At 32.3% G+C, this 25,520-nt stretch overlaps 1 protein-coding gene across 2 annotated transcripts in view; it reads left to right on the top strand.

The window, feature by feature from the left end:
• Positions 1-2,275: 2,275 nt before the first annotated feature.
• The window catches only part of CALCRL (calcitonin receptor like receptor), a 99,718-nt gene continuing 76,473 nt past the window's right edge, over positions 2,276-25,520 (top strand). The window contains exons 1-2 of one of the 2 annotated variants that reach the window (XM_056111893.1): positions 2,276-2,471; positions 21,186-21,253. The gene's annotated coding sequence lies outside the window, so the exon portion shown is untranslated. The remainder of the gene's footprint in view (positions 2,472-21,185; positions 21,254-25,520) is intronic. The other variant, XM_056111894.1, reaches the window with a different exon arrangement.

Below are 25,520 nucleotides of genomic sequence, written 5' to 3'. Positions count from 1 at the left end.
CTTGAGTTCAGAGATGTGTGACTATAAGATTAAATCACATTTTTTTCACTCACTAGGCTTGATTATAGTAGCCAAATGTAATAAAAGAATCTGGAAAAAGAAGTTTGTGATCTTTGAAAATTTGCAAAAATGTAGTTTGCCATAATTTACATTGCAAAAATTCTGTATGCTTATGCCTTAGTGGTCAGCTTTATTTTTCCCAAATGACAAACTTTCAAGGAGTTAGATTTTAAGGCCAGCAAGACTGGTAGATGAAAAGACATTGATAATGATGACTCAGACAATACAAATTAGTATTTGATTTTTCTTGACTTGTAAGAAAGGAACACCAACACCTGAAAAGTTTTGTCAAAGTACCTACTAAAAGACCTCAGAACTATGGATGTTTGGTTAGTTTCAGTACTTCTTACAACTTTCTTAGTGATTCCTTGAGCAGTGTGCAACCTCAACAGTAAAATTTAGGAAGATGTTCCCCTATGAATGTTTATGTAGTTTTTCTGGTGAAAGAACCATCAAGAAAAACCATAATCCAAAACAGTGACCTTTCTTCTCATGGGTTGAAAGAAATAGCTCAGCTGAGCTATACTTAATTTTGCTTTGCTTCCCAAAGCAATTTTTTAACTATAAACACAATGTTCTATAATCTAAATATAAAAATTCCCCTTATTTAATCTCAAGCACCAAATAGATATCAGTATGTTTCTTATGTCTTCCAACTTAATTGATTGGGATTCATATGTATCCTATTTATATACGCATGCATTTTTATCAATCATAGTCCTATTGCTCTTAAAGTCAGACTGTACAATTTTCTTTAACAGATTTAAGTAAAAAATGCTAACAAAATAGAGTACAGCTGAAAAACATGATATTTATTTTATTTATGTCACATTGTTCTCTTTTGTAAGTGTACAAAGTGTCTTAGCATGCAATTTTGTCCCCAAATTGCAGTCAAGTTTACTTACTAGTGACTCTGATATCAAATTTACTTCTATATGTTACATAAATTATTGATTTTTTTAAGTTTAAAGAACACGAGGTTTGTTTATCTATTATTTTTTTCCAGGCTGCTGACTTGTAAACTGATGCCTCAAAAGGTTAAGTATCTTTTTGTTGTTGTTGCTAGATTTCAGAAATTTTAATTACTGATACATCTCATGCATTTACCATACTGTCAATCCATGTGCATACAATAATTGAAACTTTCTTCTCTGATCATTTGTGAGATTTTCTAAACACATTTATCATACAATTGAGAAAACCTCTTTATAAAATTAAAATACATACAGGTTTTATGCTTTTATAGTATTACTCTACAAATTACCAGCAGTTTAAGGCTACTTGAGCTATAAATGCAGTATAGTTTCTACTTCATAATGATAACATTAGTATGTACTTACTAAAATAATTCTATGTGTATATATGTATATATACATATATACTCACGATTATATCATATGCCAAATAAAATTATTTTAAAACCTACAAGAGGGCTAGAGAGATAGCAGAGTGAATAGGGTGTTTGCCTTGCACATAGCAAACCCAGGTTTGATCCCTGGCATCCTATATGGTCCCCCAGCACCACTAGGAGTGATTTCTGAGTACAGAGTCAGGAGTAAGCCCTGAGCACCATTGGGAATAGCCTCAAAACAACAACAATAGCAAAACCTACCTACAAGATAAGATGTACTCATTTAATTAGTAACTGCGAAAATCTCATTAGGGACCAGTTTTATCAGAATTCTACAAATAACAGCTTGCTCATAGACTTAATTAATGGCAGCAGCTATTGTTTTCTTCATTACATTAACTATAAAATCTTCTAAATGCATTTAAAGTATGTTCAAAACACACACACACACACACATGAACTCACACACACACATGAACTCACACTCACTCACATACATACACTCCCTTAACGCCTTTACTTTTTTGAGTAGTTGAGCAGTATATTGTATTCATGCTTCTTTCAAACTGCAGGAAACTCTAGCAAGCTGTAACATAACTCGGTCAAGGTGAAAGCTAGTCAGTTTGGCCGCTAACAATGTATTCATGCAGCATATGATTTCTGTTTAGGCTGCTTCTAGTTCTAGTCTCAGAATAAGAAAAGAGTTCTGCTTTACTGGGGTATGCTATTTGAGAAAGAAAGTAACCTAACACTAACTGCAGGCGGGGTCAGAGTGATGTAACAGGAAGCTCTGATGTTTCCCTTCTGCTGCTGAGCACATACAATGTGACAACACTTCCAATCTATTCAGAACAACCTTCTCCCTCCAGCAGAGAGTGTCACCTCCTGCTTCAGGATCATCGAGCTCTGCTAACTGGACCTCAGCCTGCCTGCAGGATCACATTGCAAGGCTTTCACTCTTCCCCACCTTGCCTGGGACTAAGTCTCTTCTGCGGTCTCTCAGAAAATCAAACTCCATCCTAAGAATACTTCATCCACAATTTCTTAAGAGCTGTGTTGGGTAAGTACATTACTCAACCTAAACATGTTTGTTCTGAGTAGTAGTGTCTTTGTAGTTTGACAATAATTCTAATACAGGATTTACTGACATTGAAATAATGTTTACAGAGTCTTGGTTATTTTACATATTAGAGAAACTACAGTGTATTATCCCAAGACATTTATAAAATCTATTTTTGTTGGGCAGAATGATGTATAATGCTGTTCCAGAAAATAAATTAGGTAAGCAATAAAAATCTAAACAGAATCCGAGGCATACTTAGGGAAAATATCTCAATCAGGGAACAATGCCTTTTAACATCAGATCCACTATTAGCTAAGCTTGAATTTTGACAGCTGGAAAACATTTTCCCTAGGAAGGGTCTTTAAATCTTACATATAATCAGCATTCTAAGAAAAGGGTGAAACTACTTGATGGTCTCTGAATCTCACTCTTCTTGAACAGAGTAGAAAATTAAAAGTAATGGCTTGGATACTATGTTTGCCTTCTGTTTGGCTTTCACCTCTATTCACACAAGTATTTCGAACTATTGAACTAATGGAAATTTCATTGTTGTTTCCCAGATGTGTTTAAGATTCTTTTTTTTTTTATATAACCCTGAACTATTTCCTTTGTATTTGATCCTGGGTTGGCCTAAAAAGAAAACAATAAAAACAAGAAGCATCATCATAAATTGAGAGATTCTTACTTTAACTCTGATTTTTAAGCTATTTAACTAGAGAATGTCTTAATTTGGTATCTCTCTGCAAGGTTTTAGGGGGAGGTACGACATTAGAGAGCTGTGGATAAAAAGTAACAGAGATTTTCCAAGCAAGCAAATCAGGTTATTAAACATAAAAATTAAAGTGTTTAATATATTCTAAAAATTTTACCAGGATGAAACTTTCTGAAATGCTGTGATAAAACATCTGTTAGTGCTTCTTTCAATAGAACAGACTGTCCTTGATAACTTAAGAAACCAGCATCTACTTAATACATTGTTGGCATAGAAATATAACAAATTTATGGCTAAAAAAAAGTTAAGTATCAAGTTAGGTTCAAATCATGTTGATTAACATAATTTACATTATGTATTTTCTGACCTAATGAAATTTCACTCTAGAAAATGTCCTTCAGAAGAAATATTGTATTTAGTCATACATAATCAAGTATGTTAATAGTGGACTGAGTAACTTGGTAATTTTCTGCTCAAATTTCCTAAATATTTAAACTTTCCTGGAAGTTTCAGGCAAGTTAATAAACTTTATTAATATGATTGAAAAAAACTGGATGATTTTTCTATCTGTTTTCAGTCTTTAATTGTATTGAATTCCCTGACATGTGTGTAAAATGGAAAATGTGTTTTTAGGCTATGACTTTGTAAATAGTCTTTAATTAGGGAAGGAAATGGAAAGAACATATTAAATGTCTAACCCAATGCCATTGGCTAGTAACAATAAAAGAAGTTTTATTTTTATCTTAGACTATTTCCTAAGAGGACGTGATATATTAAATTTTTAATAAGGAACCCCCAATTTATTTAAATACTAACCCAAACCTCATAATTTTCTTTCATCATTTAATTAAATGTTTATAATAGTGTATTAATACTGTACTAATAGTTGGTTTGCAAGTTTAAAAAAATGAGAAAATGAAAGGTAATGAATATTAAAAATTCATAGGAAAAGGTCTATTACAGAGTAATTAAATGTTTGAAAGAGAAATTTGTAAAATGTTGTTTGCTTAATGCTAAGCTAGTGCTGGAGCACCCATGCATGAGTTGAGCCAAAGAAGAATCATTTCTTTTTCTAGAAACTTCACTGTAACATCTTAAAATCAATGCAGAGTTCAAAGTCAGTTATAAGTAATGTGGAATGAAATATGAAAATAAACTATTATTATATGAGCAGAAATGTGTTAATCAGCAACAGTTGACTTTAAGAAATACGCTTTTGGTTATACTGTTATTTTTTTCCTAATATATCTTAACAGTAACAATATTATTTTACTATGTTGTAAATTTTTAGAATATATGAACTATTCACCTGCTTTAGAAAAAATGAGATGTAAAAATGCTATTAGAAATTAATTTTTCATTCTAAAATTCTTGGGTGAATTACCATGATCTATATTCCTATTGATACCCATGATAGCATGTAGTTTAAATGAAGTCCTTGATGTGAATTTTGAGTCTTCACTCTCACTTCTACATTGTTACCACTAATCTTTTCATAATGAATTTCAGTCAGTAAAAAAATAGATATAGTATTCAAATGAAAAGATAACTTCATCTCTTTTGGAAATATTCTTTCATGACATAAAAATTAATCAGACAAAATTAATACTGTTATTTTATACTTCTAACTTAGATTACATTTGGAACCATTACAAAAATATTTTGCTTTCAATTTTTATCTCAATGGCTAAAATTTAATAATAATTTAAAATTTAATAATTGTATTATAATTTATAGAAAAATTACAAAATAATTTTCAAAGGGTCAAATGTGTGCTCACTTACAAATTTATTTCATACTCCAAGATGTATTGAAATGCAGTTTGAAAATCTAATTCTGTTTTCAGAAAAAGAGATGAAGGGTGTCAACTTTCCAGAAGACATATATTTAAAGAACTTTATTTGAAATTATTACTTTATTCCTTATCTTATCTTTGTTTGGAATTCAGTAAAGATTTTAACTCAATAATACAATCTATCATTGCAATGGAATTAGTGAAAGGTATTAAAAAACAAGTATATAACATTTCTTTGTTCTTGACTCAAAAAAGCCATCAGCATATTCACTAAAGATAGAAAATTAGTACACAACCTCTTTAAATTGTTTGTGCTTTATTTCAGTACATGCACATACTATTAATGTTTATTATTTTCCAGGCAAGTTCTTTTCTACCCAAGTACTACTCTATCATTGCACAATATAAATATTGAATGATATTTCTAGAAATCCACTCAGGTAATATCCAAAAATGTTATGTTGAAATTAGTGGAAAATTAACATTCACAAAAATGAAACATCAGTGCTGCATGAAAGTCAGGTGTCTCAGCCATTTTCTTATATTTTTACATAGACAGACATGTCCACCCAATCTTTCATTATTAGCACTTATACAACTCAAAATATTTGAATACTTCAAAGTATTTAATCATAAAACATTAGATTTGAGTAATAAAATAAAAAATATGTAAATGCTAAAAATAGATATTTTATATACATTTCATTGAAACAAAACAGTCCTTAATGAATCCAGATTATTATCTTTACCTCTACTTTTTTTTATATTATTTTTCACTTCATCAGATTGGATCAAAAAATACAAATTTATCCATTTTTGGGTAATCTTAACATCAAACTGACAGTTTTGTTTGGTAAATTTTTTTCTGAAAATCTTAAAGACATAATAAAAATCTCATTTCTTTTCATTAAAATATTAAAAAAGAATCACTGACTATGAGTTTGGGGTCTGTGTGTTTTTTTAGGATCTTAGAATTATTATCAGACAAAAAAATTAATATTTTGCCAGTGTTTCTTCTTTTTGTCACATTAACTTCATTTTATTTTTGAAAAAATTTAGTATTTAAATTAACACTCCAATATGTTATGATTTGTAAAAGTGGTCACAATAGTGTGTATGTTTTAAAAATTCAAAAGTGGATTTATTATTTAACTGATAGTTTTGTGTAATGGAATATATTTTTTGATTCTAATATGATAGAAAGAAAAATATCTCAATTCAATCCCATCATAAGTATAAAAAGACAACTGATGCCTATAATTTTGAAGCTATGCTTCTATGCTTTATTGATGTTGTTATATGTATGGGACAATGTATTAAGATTAAGGTAAAATCAGGTCATCAATATAAATTTGTGATTGGTTTTCACTTAATTTGGTAGTTTTTCTCAAACGTGAATTAAATTAGGCTTTTTTTTACTTAGTTAATAAAAATCTGATGTAAATGTAACAAATTGAAATGCTGCAATAATCAATGTCTTAAAAAATTTCTTTCAATTAAATATTTTGGCATTATGTATTAAATATATTCATGTATCTTATTATGTAAGACAACATATACTTTAATATACTTTATGTTTTTCATAAATTTTTAACAAATTGTTTGAAGTATTTCCTGGAATGAAGTACAGTTTAGATACCATCATGTCATGTGTAGTGAAAACTTTTAATATGTTTAACAAAATCTCAATCAACTCCTATTGATTAAAATATTTTGGAACATTTCATTTAAGCGTATATTAAATTATATACTCCATATATAAAATAAAATGTATCTGCACACATACATTTATCTTCAGCCTTACCCTGTACCTTGATCTTTTTTTTTTTGCTTTTGGGGTCACACCTGGTGATGCACAGGGGTTACTTCTGTCTCTGCACTCAAGAATCACCCTGGCGGTGCTTGGGTGACCATATGGGATGCTGGGAATCGAACTCGAGTTGGTCGCATGCAAGGCAAACACCCTACCCGCTGTGCTATTGCTCCAGACCCAGTACCTTGATCTTATTAGATGAAATCTGCATTATTGGATAAGTCCCTGAATGTCCTGAAAAACAAATAATGTGTGTGTGTTTGTGTGTGTGTATGTGTGTGTGCATGAATCAGGAATCTCTTCTTTGCTGCAGTGCTTCCTTCAAATTTAGCATAAGGAAGACCTTTCCACACTGCATGATTACAAGAACACCACTTTTTAAAATGTCACTTTCTGCTGTTTAAAATATTCACCTAATTTCCTTGAAGATTACCATGCACCATGATCATTGTTTCCTCATATATAAACATATTTAATGTCCCCCAAAGATTAAACATTACTATTTAGGAAACATTGTCTTTGTTGATAAGAAATTTCGTATATGAAGATTAGTGGTCCTAAGTAATTCTTAAATGTTCCAACACTGCTAAGTGAGTGAGTCGAACCTATCAGCTCCAGATCCCATAACTATTCTGCCTTCCTCCCTAGGCTTTGTGCCCAGTGATTTGTGCCAGTTGATATCTTGTGCCTGGTACACCTCCTGGAAATGGTGCTGCTCCCAGAACCATGGGCTTAATTATCAAAAAGATACTCTTATGTTGAAACAGAGATGGAGTAAATAACTTTTTTAAATCCCTTTTTATCCTTTTTTTATCTCTTGCATTTTTATCCCAGTGACTAGAGTTTGCATACACACCTAACTGTGGTTCTCACACAATTATAGCTGTGTTGCTCATGGAAGTCATGCATCATGTGAAATGCACTTTGCTTCTTATGGAATCAAAGGGATGAGCACTCTTAGTTTAGGCAAATAAATCACATGCTTCTCCTGGCTCACTATTTTAGTGGGTCCTCACACATGTTCTTCCTGTCCATGGGACACATACTTCTATTGAAGTATGAGTCAGCTGAGTGGTTTGCCAGAGGTTGCAAACATCTCTGTTGCTTATACACACCTTGCTGTGGAATGGCCAGAAATCACTTGTGTTACTAGGGTTGCAGACTGCATGGCTGCAAGGCTCCAGCAGAGTTCCAGGGATCACACTTGGCACACCTGGACCACTGGAACTCACTAGCAAGTCAGGTACTCTAAACCCTAGTGCCATTCCTCTCAGCTATAGAAAAAAAAGTCTCAGGTTTTCAATTTAGTCCATTACTTTATGTGCTCAATAAAAAATGATTCCATTCTGATTTTGTATCTTATTTACATATCAATAGCAAAAACATGAAGACAGAAAAGACACAGTAAAATATAAGGTAAAGGTAAGGTAAAGGCCCTCCCGTTGATCGTCGATTTGCTCGAGCAGGCCCAGTAATGTCTCCATTGGAGACTTTGTTGTTACTGTGTTTGGCATATCAAATACTCTCAGTAGCTTGCCGGGCTCTCCAAGAGGGGCGGAGGAATCGAACTCGGGTCAGCCATGTTGGCCGCTTGTAAGGTGAACGCCCTACCACTGTGCTATGGCTCCAATACAAATACCACTTAAATGAATTTTGACTCATCTTATATGAACATATTATTAATTGCTTATAGTTTCTTCTCATGTATAAAATAAAGGTGATACTCATACTATGTGATAGGGTTTTGTGCAAAATCATAAAATAATACTTAGAAATTTATTTCAGTGTTTGAACTAATAGGTGTTCAACAAATATGAGTGTCCATCATAAATATTGTTTTGAACTGAGCTAAAGACATGATTCTATACAAAAGCTCATTCCAATCAATGTATATACAGAAATATGAGTACAACATTTTTATAATGCATAAAAAGTAAACAAGCATTATTTAAGTTTTCAGACAGATCATACTTTTGCTATCATGTGAAATATGCCTGAAATAAAAAAGCTTAAATCACATTCTTATGGAAATTGAGTGTCGAAAAGTGTTTTTATATTAACAATTTTCATACGTTTATGAGATATAAATTATTGTCTTTATTTTTGCACAAGAAATTCAGCAAAGCACATGGTATGTTCAAAGTCTAAGAATCTTCATTAACATAATCTTTGATTTAGCTCATGTCTTCTATGTCTTGGCTGCTTCTTTAGTGTGTAATTGTACACAGTATATTATTAGACCTCTGATTGATATTGTACAAAATTAAATTTAAACTCAATCTCTTCAGACACAAGATAATTTTCTTTTTTCACTTTTATTAAAGCAAATTTAACATACTTAAACAGATTTTGTAGATTGTAGTATATTAGAGCTAAATTTAAATGTCTGTCAACAAATTTCTAATATTATCTATTAGATTAACTGAAAAGCCTCAAAATTAGATAAATATTAACAATGACAGAATTAAACTCAGTTTGTAGAATTACAATTTTTAGGTGGTCATTTTACTACTTTACTTTATTTTTCTTAAGTACTAATTTTTTTAATTTGATGCAAAAGAACCTATGAATTAAGATGATATTCCTAAATAGGTATTTTCACATAGGTTTGGTTAAAGATAATTTTTTCTAAAAATTATTTGTTGTTTTAAGTTTTGTGAATGATGACCTATATAGAGAATGTAATTAAAATATAAACAATAAAGCTTGTATCACCAGATAACTAAAAATTGATCTACTTTCTTGGGAACTTGCATTTTTATTTATCTGCATAAGTTTTATGAACTTTCCCTTGATCTGTTAAGAGCTCTTAAATTTTCATTTACAATTCTGCACTAATGAATTCAAATAAAAATTATCTGTGTGATGAAATAAATTATATGCATATATTTAAACCACCTCAGATATTTTATAAGTGTTTGAGTATTCAAATATCTGGCATAGGCTTCAAAACAAATGGCTGATAAGATTGTGTCTTGATTGAAACAAGTCTGTATGACACTAGTAAATAAGATAATTAGCAGGTAGAATCTACAATTGGTGAGCTCGGATTTGCTCTTCTCTCTCTTTACTTATGATGGGTTCCTCACACACACCTGCCTAACTTTCATAGCACTTTAAACCATGTGTCATAGAACAGTTTTCTGGATTCAAGTGGCTAAAAGCAGCTTGTTTTCCAGTACGCATCTACCATATATGGTTCCCCTAGCACCGCCAGGAATGGTCTCTGAATCCCTGAGCTTAGAGTCAGGAGTAAACTCTTAGCCCCACTGGGTGTGGCTACAAAATCAAACTAAACAAACAAAATCTGTTTTTGTTGCAGTATATTTTGTTTGAGAAATCTATTTATACAGAAATATATGTTTGAGTACAGTTATATTTGAACTCATATGCCTGTGTTATTATTGCTATTATGTATTGGGGTGTTCCCTAGGATTAAATAGCATGATCCCCCATTTAGCAAGGACTCGGAATGGGCTTGGTCCTGTTCAACATGATAAATATAATCAAGACAGCAATCCCCTTCCTCTGGGTAACATCAGTTTCACTCAGTGCAGTGTGAGACAGTGCAGATTTAAGAATTCAGCCTGTACTGCTCTCTGCCACTCCGATTTTTGTCTTGTCACAAAACTAAGACTGGAATATTTTAAGGAGGTTTTTTTTCCCACTAAAGTGATAAAACCTGATAAATAAGATTGATTTTTGTTTTTATATTTGGAAGCCTGGTGTTGGAAAGAAAACAGAAAAGTAAATTGATATAAAGAACAATCTAATGGATTCTTCATAACTAACAAAATTTTATATGTTTTGCTTAAGGTATTATAAAATACCTTCTTTCAGCTGCTTATATAACTCTGACATTTTCATACTTTAAAAGAAAGATTTACTCACACCTACTCCTGTTGTCAAGATTCCAGTTATATATCAGAACATTTTTTATTTTCGAGATGAAAAGAAAATTATACTTTTAAGAATAAATCTCTAAAGTGTATTTGGTTTTATTAATTTGAATGGAAAGACCTTCCAATAGTCTAATATTAAGATCTTGAACAAACTTGGGGGAGTAAAACCTATAAAAGTTTTTATAAATTATGTTCAATACTTAATTAATTGCCTCATAATTATTACTTTCTTTAAGGAAATTAATTTCTTTGCATGCTATTAGTTCAAAGATGTCTTATCATAATAGATAAGAGTGTATTTTTCATATTCAATAGTTACCCATTTCATGAAACAGATTCTATCTCTTATCTTCAAGATAAACATATCAAGAAAAACAGAGGTTGTACTAGAGTATTTTATAACTTAAACATCCTTCAAAAATTCACTAAATGCATGTTTTTAGAACAACTCTGAAAACTGAGTTTGTTCTTCAAGTTCTCAAGTGTTACAAATCCAGAACCATTAAAGACTACATATTTAAGTTTACAAATTCTTAACTTTCTGAATTCTAGTACCTTAGAATATTTTATGTTTAAAACTTTTAATCTTGCTGAGGCCAGAAAGATAGAAAAGTAGGTAAGGCACTTGCCTTGCATGTGAAAGACCCAGGTTTGATCTTTCACATCCCGTATGGTTCCCAAAGTCCGGCCAGGAGTGCTTCCTGAATGCAAAGCCAGGACTAATCCCTGAGCATCACCAGGTGTGGTATCCTCCCTGAACAAACATAACAAAAAGAGATTTTTTAATGTTGCATGTAGTGTGTGAAGCTAGAGACTTGATTATATAAGTCTAGTTCATAGGAGACTCAGCCCAGTGTGCACTCAGGCGGTTTTATTAAGTCTAATTATGATATGGGTTTTGAAATGACATATATGTTTATTTGTTTGTTTGGTGGCATACTCAGCAGTACTTAGGGGTTACTCCCAGCACTGTGGTAGGGTGGTTATTTCCAACGGTGCTTGAAAAGACACGTGATGCCAGGAATTGAACACAGGACTCTTGCATACAAAACATATGTTCAATCCATTGAGTGATCTCACTGACCCTGCATAATCTTTATTTTTAAAAGAAATTTTATGTATAATATTCTATTCCAAATTATCAAAATCATTTAAACTTTAAGGTCTGTTTTATATCTTAGACTCTATTTTCTCTTGGATATGATTGCATAATTTTATGACTACAGAAAGGGCATTACCTATAAATATAATGTATAACCTTTCATGTCTGGATAATTGAGTTATCACAGTATAATAATTCTAATTTAAATCATTTAGAATAAAACTAAGTTGAAATAATAAATATAATTTATAATCATGTCAACTTCTTGATATCAGATTGCAAAATTAAAGAAGATATGCTTGTCTGAATTTGTTAACTAAGTAATTTTCTAGGTCTATCCTTTTTTGAATTTTTATCATGTGCACCATCACAGTGCTGTAATCTTTATTTGGGGCCCTACTTCATGTATTTTAGATTTCAGTGTCTGTTTTCTGGAGTTTTTTACTTTCAGACAAGCTTATTTCTTTTGAGGGGGCAGAGGGTTGGACCATACTCTGCAGTGCTCACGAATTACACCTAGATCTATGCTTAGCCTTCACTTCTGGTGGGTTTCAGGAGGTCATATGTAGTGTCAGGATAGGTGCCTATCTTGTGTACTATCTCTCCATCCCAGAAAGTTTATTTCCTGCTAGTATCTTTGATAGAAGTCAGAATAAACTTTTTAAAAAATTATTGAATCACCGTGAGATAGTTATAAGCTTTCATGTTTGGGTTACAATCACACAATGATCAATCACTCATACCTCCACCCAGTCTGAATAAACTTGAAGGTAAGCACACTATTTAAAAGAGGACAACAGTTGTTCTTGTCATCTGGGAGATAACTTAGAGTATTGGCCACACCTACTGATGCTCTGGAGTTATTCCTGGCTCTGAGCTCAGGAATTACTCCTGGCAGTGCTTCTGCTACCATATGGGATGCTGGGTATCAAACCGGGATCTGCGGTGTTCAAGACAAACACTTTACCCACTATGCTACCACTCCAGCCCCTGGATCAGACATCTTGCATATGGGAGGCTGGAGGTTTCAAGCACATCACCATATGTTCCCCCAAACATCTTTGAGTGTATGTAGCCTTGGTGACACCAAGTTTACCTGGCCCAAGCAACACCACATAATCAGGCACTAGCACTGAGCAATCATGACTTACCATCAGTGTTCCCCATAACTCATAATGCTACTGGGAAACTGCCCACCAGAAAATTATCTATGAATTATCTTTCAATGAACAGGGAATGTTCTTTCAGTTATCCATATAACTAAGTCCTTTACTCCACTGTAGTATCTGTTCAGATATAATCCATTATGGATCTTTCCCTAACCTTTAGTTAAAAATCAGCCTACAATGTCACTACTACAACCGATTTGTCTGTTTTTATTTTTTTCCTTGCTTTTTCCTATCACATCAATAGTCTTGTACCAAACCATCTACTATAATTCCCCCCATTTACCATGTAACTGCTTATTGTCTATGCGTAATGTCTAAGCTCTGTATTATGATCATTTTGCCATTTTTTTTCCACAAAATATCCTGGGACCCAGGATGAATACCCAGACATTCTAGGCACTTGAAACTAGCGTAACAAATGATTAAATGAACAATCATTTTCTTTATAGCAGTTCACATTTCTCAAATAAATATCAGTTATTCATATTCTAGGTAGTGTGCAATAGAGGCTGGAATTGAAATTCTAAAGGTGTTAGAATCACTGTACATAGCCAAAGAAAAAATAATCAGAAACTAATTAACATTTTGTTATTCCTAGGTTAACCAAATATTTATTCCTTCGCTGCTTTTGTAAGGAAAATAAATTAGTAAAGATACTTTTTGAAATGTACTGTTATTCAGGTTTCACTAAATTCCTAGGGGTGACTTTTCAAACCAGAATAAATGAGAAAATTGATCAGAATTTTAACACAAAATGTTGAAGCATTCCCCCAAATAGCCAACTTCTGGTGAAGTTGGCAGGATTTATTGTTGAAACTAGCAAATTTTCCAACTCTTGTCTCCCAACAAAAGTCTTACTCTATTACTTATTTCCTTCCTAGACAAGAGCTCTGAAAAATTCTGCCTATGAAGAAAACAAAACCTTAGAACTGGATTTAAAGAAGTAAATTAATCTTTTAAAATGGTATAGAGAACATTTACAGAATACAAATACTGACATACAAGCATGTGTTCCCTAAGTTCCTTTTTTAAAGAAAATGGGGGATATAGATAAACTGGCATTGCCTTGTCTATTACTCCAGTTTACACCAGCCCTACAATTTTTTATTGCAATATTTATCTGTTTGATAACTGATGAGTTACTTCTTTGCTTATTTATAATTATTGGAAATTTATGTTGATTGTAAATATTCATGGATAATTCCAAAAGAAAGTCAACTGTCATTGGCTTTTCATTTCATTTTTACAAAAGAGAGGATATATCTTTGTTGACAGATTTTTTCACCATTGCATAGTTTTAGAAGTTTTCTTATATTAAATATTTTTAAAAACATGATGTTTTTGTCACTAAACATTGATACATTTATAAGACTCATGATGGAATTTCACAATATATTATCACTAAATTGATGCAGCTCACAAGTTATTGGATTTTCTCTTTGCATTTGAGGCTCAAATGGTTATATTTTAAAATAAACACTTTCTAACTGTTAATCACCTACCTAAAATATAATTGAATTTTGAAGTCAAGATATGTGTTATATTTTGAAAAATATCTTTTCTTTGAAAAAATACTGATTCTCCAAATATATTAGAGAAAATTTGTATATAAAATGTGCCAAAGTTGTAATTTTACTATCTTCCAACATATCATCTAGTAAAACATTAACTGGTCTTTCAACTATAAGAAATAATCTAGGTGATTCAAACACTGCTATATCCCAAATAAATATTTCTCAAAACATAAAATTGTAAAGTAGGTGTTTCTTATTGGATCCTTTACAATGTTTTTGCTCTTGACTTTGTATTTTCTCTGTTTTGATGAGATATTTGTTAAAAAGTTTATTTATCATAATGGTCCTATTTTAAAACATAAATGATAATAATACCCTAACAGTGCACTGTGTTTTAAAAATGACCTGAATTAAATTTACTTGTGTTATGTTTATATGTAGCATGACAACCCAATACAATATAGAATATTATCTTTGTTCTTGGTTATTTACAATAGATAATGACGATGATTATAAACTGAGACCAAAAGTACTTTTTCAAAAGTTAAAAGAATGACAATTTCTAATCTAGAAATCAAATAGTGCAAGACTTACAAATTGCATAAGAAAAAGGTTATAGAATTTTTAATTTAGTTACTCTGCATTTAAAATCTAATAACTAATAACTAATAAGAAACAATAACTAATTTCTCATAGTGAGCAGACTCTTCACATCTATTCAAACTGGTACTAGTCTCTACAGTGACAAATGGATATTCCCTGGAGTCCTATTCAGAAAAAGGCAATTCCAAATATTTGTTCACTCTCATCTAGACTCAACAAAGGTATCACATATGCTTGAGTCTTTCTAATCAAGTGTACTTGTAGGATGAAAATAGTTATTTTGAAGTTCACTAACTAATTACCTAGTATTAAGAAAAAAAGATTGCTGTCAATGTAAGGGTTTCAGAAATTCATTCATTATAATTGAGTATCAGGTAGTGAATTTAAATACATAACATAAAATTCTTGTCTTTGCAACTATTCTTTTGTAGTCTTGGTTAACTTGACAATAAGTATGTGTCAATTATGACTCATAATGTGAGGGGCATCAATAGTTAGCCCACTAAATGAAACATAGCTGTAATCTAATTTGTAATTCATGATGCTGCCCACAGCAAATGTTCTCAGCAATTCTCTAATTAGTTTTATTTAAATTAATTTCTTTTTGTAATCAAGCCCTCATCTCAAGGTGTTCTGAAAAGAGTCAATATGCTCTTCATGTTTACATGTATCACATATTTTGATTGCATATTTTAAGATACAAAATTCAAAACTTTTGTAGATTTTAAACTTTGCTTCCAGGAGCAAATTTAGTATAGAAAAATAGTATCTGCTCTTTATTTTTTTTTTGAGAAATGGGGTTGGTTGTAAAACATAATACCAAATTTTTTACAGGTCTGGTGACTGAGAAATGGCAGAGTTCAGAGTGTTCACCTTTAGATAAAACTAAAAAAAAAGAAAAAATATGTTTAAATATGAAGGGCAATCAGGAGAGAATAGACAAAATTTAAAAATTATTTTTATAGACTATATACATATATATAAAACATTTTAGGAATGTAATTTATGTAGTAAAGTTTGCTAACTAAGTTAAAAAGAACCACTATAACACCAGAGACAGAGATGACACTGACAGTAAAAGAAAAAAGAAAAAGAAAAGGGGAGTGAAGAAAATAAAGAGAAAAGAGCAAAGATAAAAGAAGAGGCTGTCTGTCTCATGTGCTGGGAGAGAAGGCAGTTGGAATAGAGAAGGAACCACTAAATCAATGATGGTTGGAGGACTTGCTTGGGATGGGAGGTGTGCTGAATATAGACTAAGGACCAAACATGATGGCCTCTCAGTATCTGTACTGCAAACCACAATGTCCAAAAGTAGAGAGAGAGAGTTAAAAGGAAAGTGCCTTCCATAGAGGCAGGAGTGGGGGTAGGGTGGTGGTGGTGGGAGGGATACTGGGGACATTGGTGATGGGAAGTGTACATTGATGGAGAAAAGAGTGTTAGATCATTGTATGACTGATACTCAATCATGAAAGCTTTGTAACTGTTGCTCATGGAGATTCAATAAAAAATAAATAATAGAAGCTATAAGGAGATACACTGATTCAATAAGACATGTTTTATTTGCCAGAATGGTTAGGAAATAAACATTCAGCACTGAATCAGCTTAATTGAGATGTGAAGATATTTTGCCTACGTGGTCATGTACAAAAGTTGGTATGCAAATGTCTTCCAGCTGCTTGGTCTAAAATACAAACTAGGAAAAACACTATTTGCTCTTTTGTTTGAGAAAATGGAGTTAGTTGTTAAGCAAACAGGCTTGATTGGGGGTATTCCTACTTTGACAATCTTATCAGAGGTGATGAGTGTATATGAAGAAACTGTACGGTACAAACACTATCTCCAGGGTGATAAACAGTTCTTTAGTGTTGAACTTGATTGATCACAGTAATGACTACTTTCAGAGCAGGATTCACAAAGTATTCCTTTCTAGAAAGTCTTTATCAATTTGAGACAGAGTCTCAAAAGATAGCTCCAAAGCTGGTCTTTCTTAGGCATGTCATATTTAAAGCAGAGGAACACTGCAGTACAAATCAAACGATTAAGATTAGTCTGGGGATGGCTCACCATACAGAGGATGATGTATAAATGATCCCTGCCCTAAAGACTAGGACTTTGCTTTATTGGACTCTGGATATTGTATAAATAAAATATCATAATACAAGTTAGTATTTAGAATAATAAAGCAGTAAACAAGGCAAATGTTTTAAAGAAGGAGATTTTCTTTCTAAATAATGAGCTAATATGCATTAATTAGCACTGAGTTACACATAAAGAACAATAAAAAATTGTTAGTTTCTTTTTTGGTTTGGGGAAACCTTAATTTTGTTATTCGCAGGCACATTTTTCCTATTGAATCATTATAATTTGCAAGTCTTAAGAACATGGTAAAATCACAAGTACCATTTTATTGACACTCTTTCATAGAATTCTGGGGTAAGCAAGAACACATACAAACACATGCATACACACGGGGGATTTACATGGTGTTTTATTTACCACGAGTCTTCTAGAATTTCCTAAAACTGGACAGTCTACAGTGCTACAGTAATTGTAAAATGTTAAGTGTTTTAAGTTGTACATACAATCGTGATAACATAAAATATTAAAAGGTTTAATCTTCAGAATATTTGCCAAGGAAAGTAAAATTTCTAATTGGATTAGTGTTGTATAGGACAACTGTCTCTAAACCATCACACTCATCTATCCCAAATACATTGCATTTGCATATTTTATTCATAAAAATCCACAAGCAATACATGATCCCAGAATATAGAGCCATACTTCTCAAATAGTTCTACAAAAAAATTATAATGCCTAAAAATTTCATATAAAAGGTTACTGACAGCATAACTGTACCTTCAAAATAGATACACAGATCCAACCAAGTTTGTCGATCATTTCTTCCTTAATGCAGCCATACATATGTCCACTAAAGTAAAAAAAAAATAATTGCACCAATTATTGTCTTGCTTTGCTTTATGACTCTAGTATATATGTATGTATTTCTCAACAATATATTGTCTCATTTTTCTGTATTTATTTTTCTTTCTGTGAAAGAGGAATTATTCTGAATACAGTCTTTGAATCTTTGTTTCTTTCAAATCTTTGTTTCTTTCTTGTTGCTTTTTGTCTTGAAGATGTTTCAGAGCTATTGTGTTGCTTAGGTTCTTTTCACTATTACAATATTTTTAATATGAATAAATCATACATATTCATCCATTTTCCTACTGAAATCCATTTGGAAGGCTTCTTCCTATGTTTTACTATTACAAATAAAGAAGAAATGAAAATAGCTTATTACATATAAATTAATATACATATGTCTGTTTTCTTAAGAAACATACTTTCAGGGGACAGAGTGATAGTACATCAGGTAGGGCATTTGACTTACTTGCGGACAACCCAGATTTAATCCTGGCACCATATATGGTCTACCAAACTTGCCAGGAGTGACCCCTGAGTGCAGAGCAAGGAGTAAACCCCTAGTAGCACCAGGTGTGTACCCACATCCTCACAGAAATTAAATTTAAATAAAAGAAACATACTGGCAAATTGATTTCAAGATCCTTACAATTCAAAGTGCTTACACCAATTTATACTCACTCCTATAAACAGTGTATTAGGTTTTCACTGCACCAAATCTTTTCCACTACTTTTTTCTGTTGTTGAGCTTTTTTAATTTTTGCCAGTCTGGTGGGTGGAACATAGTACCTCATTGTGGTTTTAATTTGTATTGGCCTGATTATGAATCACAAAAAAATTGTATGTAAAATGAATTAAAATTTTCCTTCCTCTCAAACATTTGTTTCTAATTGGGTAACAATGACTTGACATTTTAAAACTATGGTTAACCAATTTTTTACTTGTAATTATTTAAGAGAGGGAATAACTCACTTTAGTTAGATGGTTCAGAGGAAGGAAATAGGTCTTACTGCTTTAAAAGTGAGTTGCATTTCTTTCAAAGGCAGAGTAGCATCTCTTTTCACATACTAGGAGAGAGAATGATGAAGCCTAAAATCATGCCTCAGACTTTTGACTTCCCTTTCAAAAATCTCATGAAATCACATCAAAACCCCTTTTAAAATAAAGGAAAAATACAAACAATTATACTCAGATGTCTGTGTATTTTTAAGTAAACAATATTTTAGAGAAGTTTTTGATTTGCAGTAAAATTAAGCAGGAAGTCCAAAAGATTTTTCATAATCTCCTACCTCAATCTTCCATCGTATACCTCTACCGCTGCATCTATCAGAGTAGACAATATATTATGATTGATAAATATACATTGTTTATGATTACTCCAAATAGATAATTTGCATTAGGTTCATTCTTGGAGTATAAATTCTATAAGTTTGAATACATGCGTAATGACCTTCATTAAGCAGTGATCAATGTGGTTGGGTCACTTCTGGCAATAATTTACCAACTAGTATACTTGCTCAATGCTCAAGTTCGTTGATTAGGTGTTCTTCAGACCCATTGATAAGATGTTTTTCTGACCCAGTGGTGTTGGTGGCCACCAGGGTAACATTCGCTGGTGCTATGAGGGGCAGAGGTCAAACTCACAGCCTTGCACACAGAATGTATTATTTCCAGATCTATAGGCTATTTTCCTGGACCTATTGTGTGTTTTACTTCATATTTTGAATATTAACTATTATTTATGGAAATAAAAATATCCTGTTATATTCAATAGTGCTTTTCTGCTGTCTTAGAAATTATTTACTGGGGCCCTAGTGGGTAGCTCAGAGGGCTGGAATGCTCTGCAGTTCAATCCCTGGAATGTCCTGTTCTACCAAGCATCACTGGGAACAGCCTCTGACCATTGGTTGTGGCCCTACCACCAAAGTTATTTTACATATATATGAGATATATATGAGAAATATATATAAGAACATGTATTTCACATGTATAACCATGAAAAGCATTAGAATTGTTTCGTTTACATAATACTTCTTCAAAGCTCTGATTTCCTCTTTTTCTCTTTATATTAGGTACATTTTTTTCAACTTCTTATGTTTCACCATGGGAACACTGTATTGTTTATATATTATTACATGACTATTATTGATCTCACAGAAACTATTGGCAATAATTCAAAGATCATTATTAGGAGCAGAAGAAAATTAATAATCCATAAATGTGAAACCAATAAAAGCCTGTCTTATTATTCATTAGCAAATATTATTAATAACATGCAAAAGTGGATTTAACAATTTTGAAGTTTTATAATCTAAACAATGTGTTAAATGTAAAGCAAAATAAGTGGGTTTATACTGTATCTTGCTTTTAACATTAGTTTTACTCTGAAAGACTACATAAACCCATTTATGTATATAAAAATATCTGTTTAATAGTGGACAAATCTAACTTGTTAGTAATATTCTATGTTCAGTGACAGTTAAATCATATTACTGACATGTTCTAGCCTCTGATTTCCTCTTTTACAAGATCTATGTAACTCTTTCCTATCGTTTACTACATTTTGATTACTTGACCCTCTTTCTGCACTTTGTACCTGTTAACATTGGTCTCACTGTAAAGACATTGATTCATTCCATCTTTCCAGAAGAAGCTTTCTCCCAAATATTTCAGCACATCCAACAGTTTATACAGCAGAAATCTTGAACATAAGCAGTCATCTTCTCCTATCATTGTTTTTGCTTCTTAATGTTCTCATTCTTAAGAAATAAGATGTTGGCAACAGTGTCCTTGGTTCCTTGCAAATTAGCTTTGTGGCAACCTAAATATAATGAATGTATTTTGTCCCAACTTCTCATTAAAATGAACCATTAAAAGTAAACATTGGGGGGCTGGCGTGATAGCACAGCGGGTTGGGCGTTTGCCTTGCACGCGGCCGACCCGGGTTCGATCCCCGACATCCCATATGGTCCCCCAAGCACCGCCAGGAGTAATTCCTGAGTGCAGAGCCAGGAGTGACCCCTGAGCATTACTGGGTGTGACCCAAAAAGGCAAAAAAAAAAAGTAAACATTGATGACTTCACAAAGAAACACATTGTTATATAACTTTAAGTTTGATTAAAACTTCCTATCCACTAATAACCGTACAAAATTCACAGGAATGTTCTCTTGTCATCCAGGGTCCTACGATGGTACAGCAACCACTTGTGCTACCACCTGTCAAAACTTTGGATGACCTTACTCTCAGGTACTTCATACATTTTCAAAGAATGGTCATGATGTAATCAAATTGATACGCTGCATTTCCAAAGATCTTGAGGGTAATACAGCTGTGTTAGCAATAGTAAGATTTCACAGAATGATATAAAGCAACAAAAAAAAAACACCTGAGAAACATTTTGAAGAGTGATTCATCCAAATATAAAGATGAATTATGCACATCTATAAAATTTGAAAAATAGTTCTTTTGAAACTTTCTAATAATAGTGCTCTCATTCATGTTTTTATTTCTTATGACAGAGAACAAGGTGTGTTTTAAACTAATTTAAATTCTATAAGATTTAGTAATGTTGTTACTGTGTCTGGCATATCGAAGTAATGTTGGGCTGGAGCGATAGCACAGTGGGTAGGGCGTTCGCCTTACAAGCGGCCAACATGGCCGACCCGAGTTCGATTCCTCCGCCCCTCTCGGAGAGCCCGGCAAGCTACCGAGAGTATTCGATATGCCAGACACAGTAACAACAAAGTCTCCAATGGAGACGTTACTGGGCCCGCTCGAGCAGTAATGTTATTAATTTAGTAGTAGTAACCACAGACAATAACAACCTGTGACTAATATTATTATAACTGTATATTTATATCTATAAAATGAATAATTCTTCATGTTCTGATATGGTAGGTCTAGGTTGTTTGCTTAAACTAAATTCATGTCCTCTTTAAAGTACTTTGGTTTTTAATTCACTTGTCACAATTATATTTCTATAAGTGCTTGTAAAACTCTTCCACAATTAGAACAGGATATACTTTTTAAATAAGGGAACATTAAAATGGAGGTTGGGTGATCTAAAACTTTAAATTGCTCTAAAAACTATTTTTAGGCACTCCTGGCATCTTAGCCAGTTTCAGTTTTCAAGCCTGGGCATAATGACAAACTTCTGCAGCATTTGGTGCTTCCAAAGAGATTACTGTTGTAGATAGCAGTGTGTTATTTATATTTTCCTTTATAATTCCATGTCAGATAATACATTAATGTGCAATTATTATTCTAACAGATAACTTTCTTTACCTATGAAATTATCTTTCCTGTCCTAATGTATTTCTAGCCACTGTCAAATGATTTAACAGTTTAATCATGTGCCATCATAATAAACTATAACAGTGTTAGTAAATGTTAAGGTTACTAACTTAAAGTTCAAAGCTGAGTGACATAATATCTTCTGTACTTAAACTGGGATTTTTAAATTCCCAAGTCATGCTGCTGAACCCAAAAATAGATCCTCTGTAATTATTCTTTGTCTGCTACAACATGTCTTTGAGAACTCATCATTGTTGTCTTATCCTTTTATGTGTCAGTTTCCTTTGCACATTATATTTCATGTGACTCATTGTTCTTAAGAGCAAGGATTGAATACTCAAAATACCAACTTATACCTCATTGCTTGATTTTTTCTCTGAACTTTTTTATGTGAAGTGATGCCAAATCAAATTTTTAAGAATTTCAGTTTTGCTTAATGAAGACATGTAGGAAAAATCATAACTGATAACTTTCTTTTACCAGTGCAAGAAGTTCTACTAGAAAAATTATTTATTTTAGTCTCCACTCTCTACATAGCCCATCTTCAGAGGAATTAAGAGGAAATTCAGAGAAAACTAAGATGACTGTCCTAAACTTTTTCTAAGTATCTTCATAATTTATTAATTATGATTTAATTAATCATTTGAAGGAGATAGATTTGACTTCAAAAATGAATGACAGAAATGTAAACTATACTCAGATTGATCTTATAAGATTTAGTGAATATTAATAAAAATGTTTTTGTAAGAAGTTGTCTTCTATAATTTTGATGTCTTTATTTCTAACAAATACAGTTTTTAGTGAACTTTTTAAATTACAGCAAGAAAGAGATTGAAAACTTATGCATAAGAAGATTGAAAAATGTATCTTAGATCCAGAGTTGTAGTTTGCAGTAATTAGTTTGGGTCACTAATATTAACCTAGCAAAAATAACATAGAACAGGGACTTAGGAATGGGAATACTGGTAATAATTTACTTATGCACTGTTTTGCATGTAAGGTCAATCACAAAATTCTTCTTAACTTCTGCCTTCTGAATCTACAAAATGAGTAATTTATCCTCTAAGGTTTCTTAGGCCAAATAGCTCTGAGATTCTCGAAACTCTTTCTCTAGCTAAGTGGAACTAAAGATAAAAGTTAGAAATAAATATTATCCGATGTTATTTGTAACCAATAATGTGGTTTATAATAGTTCAATTCCTTAAACTTTAAACATTTTTGCATTAGTCTATATACATAATCAGTAGACTGAAATGTTATGGATGATGGGTAAGAGGCAGAAAGAAAAAAATAGTGGGAAGAAATATTTCTGGCTGGATAGAATTTTAGAAATAAAGATTCTGTCTCTAGTTATTAATATAGCGGAATAATCTTATGAAAGGTCTGATCTGATTATAAGGTAGCAAAAGTATTAATATTAAAATGTTTCATGCTTACATTTTAATCCAACTGAAATTGAATCTCATGTTTAATTTTTCCAAAATTGATGAAAGTACAATAATTTTGTACATCAAAACACGCAAACATTATATAGTACTTCATGTCAAAATGCATAAATATTAATACTGTAGGTAATCAGGTTAACTGAACTACTATAAACTTTTTTAAAAGATGGGAAAAATCTCCACTTTTTATTATTCATTCTCCTATTTACTTTTTATTAAATATTTCTTAATTACAATGGTATTGATTACTGAATTTCAGGTGCGCAATGTTCTAATACTAATCCCTTCAGAATCTATGTACTTCTAATGTGCCAGTTTTCATACTGCTCTCCCCAACTTCGTCTCTGTGGAAGGTACTTTTACTAATTTCTTTGCCTCCTCTTTCCTTTTAAGTGTTGTGTTTTACTGTTCAATTTGAAACTTAAGCCAAATTAGTCTATTTGCTAAATTATAATAATTATTTCAAATTATGGAGTGCATTTTTTTGGTTTTTACTTGTTTACACACCCACACACACCTTGCTGTGCTCAGGGTTTACCCTTGGCTCTACCCTCAGAATCAACCTTAGGGACCATATGGAGCACTGTGATGGAACCTGGGTCAGTCATGTGGAAGGCAAACATCTTACCCACTGTACATTTCTTCAATCCCTAAGAAATAATTTTCTTAATAAGTATTTCCCAAAATCTCATTACCTGGGCCCCCCATCTGCCCATCTTTTGTTATTTTTTTAATTGCTACCACTATCAGGCTGTAGCCATAGTATAGTGGGTAGGGTGTTTGGCTTGCATGCGGCCAACCCAGGGGTTAGATTCCTCTATCCCTCTCAGAGAGTTCGGCAAGCTACAGAGAGTATCCTGCCCACATGGCAAAGCCTGGCAAGCTCCCAATGGCCTATTCAATATGCCAAAAACAGCAACAACAAGTCTCACAATGGAGACATTACTGATGCCCGCTCAAGCAAATCGATGAACAATGGGAGGACAGTGCTACAGTGTTACTTGTTTAAACTTTAAAATTATATATTGCTTCAAGTTATATTACACTTGTAATATAACTTACGAATTTGTGGAGATAATAGTATCATTATGTTTTACTTTCATATCTCTAAATATAAATGCCTGTATTAAAATTACTTTATGTTCATAAGTAAATAATTTTATATTTTCTTTGAAATGTTTCACGTGCAAATACTCAGAGAATTTACAAAGGTTAGAATTAGGTAATTTGATTCTGTCAACCAGAAAGTTCAGTTCCCAACATGATCCTCTTAGCACCCTCCCCGCCACCCAGAAGGCCCTCAGGACCAGGGAAGTGCTCCCGGTATCCCCAGCACTGCTGGGGGTCCAGGAAGAATCAGATATGTGCTGAGGCTCTTGCATTGAACTGCTGACCCATTTGGCTGACAAGTGCTGGTTCATCCCAGGGTTTCCTGAGCACTTCTGGGAAGCCCAAAACAAACAAACAAACAAACAAACCGACAATCAAAAAACCCCAAAGTAAATGGAAAAAAAATTATCCACATAAAGAAGGTTCTTAGGTTTTGTAAACTGAATTAAACTTTCACAACAAAGCAAAATGATTGGCTAAGAAAACAATATACATTATTTAGAGATTCAGAAGTTTATCAATTTAGTTAGAACAGTGGGGCATTAAGACCAATCTGGAAAAAAATGTAGACTTTTCATTAAACCAATGAAATTCAAAGTCTAGGATTTTTTTGTCTAAGAGCCTAGGGTCTTATACTTACCTTTATATCTGTAATTTTATTGTCA

Source organism: Sorex fumeus, unplaced genomic scaffold (assembly GCF_029834395.1).
Source record: "Sorex fumeus unplaced genomic scaffold, SorFum_2.1 ptg000014l, whole genome shotgun sequence".
NCBI classification, from domain to species: Eukaryota; Metazoa; Chordata; class Mammalia; order Eulipotyphla; family Soricidae; genus Sorex; species Sorex fumeus.
Note: the sequence above shows the minus strand (reverse complement) of the source record. Positions and strands in the feature narration are given on the sequence as shown.